Below are 4,768 nucleotides of genomic sequence, written 5' to 3' on the forward strand. Positions count from 1 at the left end.
GCGGAGCACAGGCTCCGGACGCGCAGGCTCAGCAGCCATGGCCCACGGGCCCAGCCGCTCTGCGGCATGTGGGATCTTCCCGGACCGGGGCACGAACCCGTGTCCCCTGCATCAGCAGGCGGACTCTCAACCACTGCGCCACCAGGGAAGCCCAGAGATAAATATTTATTGTACAAATTTTATAAGAAAAAAGAAGGGAAGAAACCCCACCAGTAATCCAATACCCCGAGGCAAGCAATAGATATTGGTTTATTTTCAGACTTAGATAGACAATTATTTTTTGTCTTTTATGAATAGTTAACTCATGTTTCTAGCTCATTTAAGCATTAGAGTTTTAATAAATCTATTTATATGAGATAAGCATATATACATTTATTTACTTTATATGAGCAAATTATTCATCTTTTAATTTTCTTCATTGATTTTATGGTGACAAAGCCCATTCTGTGATTTATATTCACTATTATTTTTTTTTGGCTGTTAATAATTAGTTTTTAAATTTTTCATTGCTTTTGATTTATTTTAAATTACACAAATAATATGTGAATATAGTCTTGGAAAAGATTCAGATGTACCCTTGTAAGTTCTCTTTTTTTATCGTTTCCTGTGACAGTCTGTCCCCTACTAGATTTTAACCATGGTTACCAGTTTCATGTGATATTTTCCTTTGCATTAGTGTATGTATTAGGATTTTGAGTGGGGTTTTTTCTGTTGCTCTTGACTAGGGGACAAAACCAAGGACACATTGGACAGCCAGTATCTCACATTCTAAAGAGAGCTGGAGTGAGACAATCCCTCCAAGACTCAAACCAGATCTGCACCTCCTCACCATATACTAGCCCCTTCTTCTAACTGTAGGCTCCTCTGGTTTATATAAGAGAACTCTATGGAGAGAGGAAGGCAGGGCGAGAGAGAGGAAGGTTATAGTTGGCTCCCAAGTGAATTGCTTGTAGAGAATGGGGATTCTGCAAGAACAGTTGGCTTGCAGCTGACTGACTGATTTACTCCCTGTCCTGTTGGAACAGGAGAACTGGGGAGAGACAATGAGCAGAGACAGGAGGCTGCAGGAGTCAGCCTGTATTCCTGTATTTTATAGGAATGGCAGCCATGTGTGAGCATCCTGTGGGACAACTGGACATGAAGCCAGATGAATGGGTTTAAGTACCTTATCAGAAGGTGTTCTCCTGGATGAGGAGAATGCCGCAGCAAGAGGTGGCGAGGGGACCCACTTTATATACCTGTCCTGTACCATGGGGGCAGGGAGTGTGGCCAGAGAGGAGGGGGAGCGGGAAGAAGGTGGAGCCACCCTAGGTCTCCCAGGGTTTGGATCTACCACCTTTAGTGAAGTATCCTCTCTCTCCCCACTGATATTTTTGAAGCTTTATATCAAAATTTTAAATATACTAAGACTAATACACTATATAATATCTATATTTTAATATTATTTAAAATATACTGTGATCAATATATTTAAAATATGCTATTAATCAGGGGTCCCCAACCCCTAGGCCGTGGACCGGTACCAGTCCACAGCCTGTTAGGAACTGGGCTGCACAGTAAGAGGTGAGTGGCAGGCAAGTGAGCGAAGCTTTACCTGCTGCTCCCCATCGCTCGCATTATTGCCTGAACCACCCCCTGCCACCCTGGTCCGTGGAAAATTGTCTTCCACGAAACCAGTCCCTGGTGCCAAAAAGCTTGGGGACCGCTGCTGTTAATCGATTCTTCATGTTATTTTTAAATTTAGAACAATTTTAACTATACTTTGCCTATTTGTTCTTGCAGATGAATTTAGATTCCAAAACAAAATTCCTCAGGATTCATTTACATTTTGGCCCCTTCTGTATTTGTTTCTCTTCCTCCATAGTAAGAAACTTGACTCCCATTATCATTACTATGTCTTTGTTCAGGATTACTTGCTTGTTCAACCCCCCAGTATGTAACCAGTGTCATTGTTTCCTGTGTGGATGCCTCACACCACAACCCGTGTTCCAACACCCCAGGCTAGGTCTTAGTGTCCAGCACTGAAGGGGCCTGGCCAGAGTCTCCTTAACACCCATGCAAGTGCCTTTCTCACAGTGCTCAGACACACCTCACATCACGCCCCCGGCCTATAAGCCCTTCGTCTGTCTGTGTAGGCTCAGACTCCTGCTTCTGACTGTCACCCCTTTTGTCCTCCTCACTGGCTTAGGTACTCTGATCCCCACATTGGGTCGCCACTCTTGCATAGATGCCCTCATCACTCCGCTCAGGCTCAGACCCTCTCCAGGGATGCCCTCCTCAGTCTGCTGGGCTCTGAAACCCCATCCAGGGTGCCACTCCACTCCAAGTGGCCACCCCCTCTCCCAGCTAGAGCTCTGATGCCCTGAGTTCAGTGGATGCTCTCTTCACTCTCTTTGGGCTCTGACTTCACACTGAGCTACCACAATCCATGGACTCCTTCCTTTCTCTGCTGTGCCTCTGATACCGTGTACCTCCTGCAGGAATCCCTGTGTCACTCCACTTGGCTTCCGACTTCCTGCCCCAAGTCAACCCCTCACATGAATGCTTTCCTCACCTCACTGACTCTCAGGCTAGGAACCCTCCTACCTGGATACCTTCCTCACCCTGCTTGGGTTTTACACCTTGATGCCAGTCTTGTTCTGCCCCACATGATAATGGTCTGAATTGTTCAGAAAAGAAAGGAAGAAGGTGAAAGGGGAAGGGAAGGAAAGGAAATGTATTTGATTTTTTTTATCTTCCTTTCTTCCAAAAGTATTTATTAAATGCAATTAACAGGCGAATAAGATTCCTGCCTTACAGGGGTTTACTTTCTATAAGTGGGGACAAGCATGTAAAGGTATTATTATCATAGTGCAGTATGCTACCACAGAGCTTTTCCCTAGGATGCTGTAATGGCAGGTTGGAAGGACACCTATTCCAACCTAGCAGAGTTAGCAGAGGCCTTTGGGAGGTGGTGGTGATAAGGGAGTTTCATCTATAAGGGACAGAAGAATCTAAACAGGTGAAGAGGAGGCCAGGGTAGGTTGATGAACCCACACTAACTTTTGTATCAGATTCTTTAGAAATTGAAGTAAGCATCATATTAAAAGTGTTAGGATTACTAGGAAAACAGAAGTAGATTTATTTAAAAGCCTTTGTTAATGAGAAAAATGTCATTACACGAAGAGTTTGGACTTTCTCTGCCTTTCTGCAAAACAAGGAAATTAGTTTAAAAATGAATTCATGCCTGTTGCCGGATGGCGTGTGGGGCTGGCGGCCGACAGCTGACCCTGCCGCCACCAACATGGAGAGTTTGTACCGAGTCCTGTTCTTAGTGCTCGAATGTCCCATCCTGAAGCTGAAGAAGCCGCCCTGGGTGCACATGCTGTCGGCCATGACAGTGTACGCTCTGGTGGTGGTGTCTTACTTCCTCATCACTGGAGGAATCATTTATGATGTTATTGTCAAAACTCCAAGTGTCAGCTCCATGACTGATGAACGTGGGTATCAGAGACCATTAGCTTTCTTGGCCTGCAGAGTAAATGGACAATATATTATGGAAGGACTCACATCCAGCTTCCTGTTTACAATGGGAGGTTTAAGGTTCATAACCCTGGACTGATCCAATGCACCAAACATTCCCAAACTCAATAGATTTCTCCTTCTATTCATTGGATTCATCTGTGTCCTATTGAGTTTTTTCATGGAGTATTCATGAGAATGAAACTGCTGGGCTATCTGATGGTTTAGAATGCCTTTTGAGAAGAAGTCGGTGGATATTGAATTTGCTCCTGTTAATGAAGTTTTCAAGGCTGTACCAGTCCTCTGATATGAAATATGGAAAAGGATGAAAAGCAGCAGAAAAGAAACATCTAGTGAAAACGTAGGAAGCGTATTATAGCTTGGACTAGAATGTCTTCTTGGTATCAAAGTGACAAGCTTATCAGTATTTTTTCCTGCTGTCCTATACTGACATACCAACGATGTTAAGTGGCATTTTCTTCTTTTTTTTATTTCTTAAAGAAAGTATACTTCATTTCTACAACTATAATATTGAGTAAAGTGATTATTTTTTACAAACCCCTTAAAAAAGTGAATTCATGCTGCTTTGAGGGCCTGGAATCTGCCTGAATATGAATTACTACAAACACAAAAAAGAATTTTAAATGAAACCCTAAATATTTGATAATGGGAATGCTTAATTTATTCTTGGAGTAAGCATGACAAACCTCTGAATAAAAGGGAAAGGGAAGTTATTCTTTATATATAGAATGCTTTTCTGTTTCTTTTAAATTTTAAAAAATCAGTATTTTTTAAAAAGAATATTACTGAAGAGAGTTTTCTCCCACTTCGGTGCCCTTGAACTTGCCTCTGTGACCCACACTGTAGGGCCAAGAGGTTTGACCTGGGGAGGACATCATTCAATAGGCATGAGAATCAATGGTTGGGTAAGAGCTTTTTGTCTGATGGGAGGCTTAAAATTGGGACTAGAGATTCTATCCTGTGTGGATTTTTTTGGGATACATGTTTAGTTCTCTTAACTTGACTTTTCTATGTATATGAATTAGGGTGTGTATATTTTTCCTGAAAGAAAACTTATGCTTAAAATAGTTTACTAAAACAAAAATTTAATGAATTATGAAATATTTTTCTAGCCTGAGAAGACATAAATACTTCTAATAATGATTTTGCAAAGCTGAGCATAACTGGTTTATAGAATGTGTTCTGTGTTTGTGTTTATTTTTAGAGTACATTGAAATTGGATGTTCATTGTGGAGCGAAGCAGGAA

General features: G+C 42.1%; 1 pseudogene; it reads left to right on the plus strand.

Annotated features, from left to right (window-relative positions):
* Positions 1-3,277: 3,277 nt before the first annotated feature.
* Positions 3,278-3,729, plus strand: LOC115845265 (oligosaccharyltransferase complex subunit OSTC-like; annotated as a pseudogene).
* Positions 3,730-4,768: the final 1,039 nt, after the last annotated feature.

The sequence above is a fragment of the Globicephala melas genome, chromosome 3 (assembly GCF_963455315.2).
Source record: "Globicephala melas chromosome 3, mGloMel1.2, whole genome shotgun sequence".
Classification (NCBI taxonomy): Eukaryota; Metazoa; Chordata; class Mammalia; order Artiodactyla; family Delphinidae; genus Globicephala; species Globicephala melas.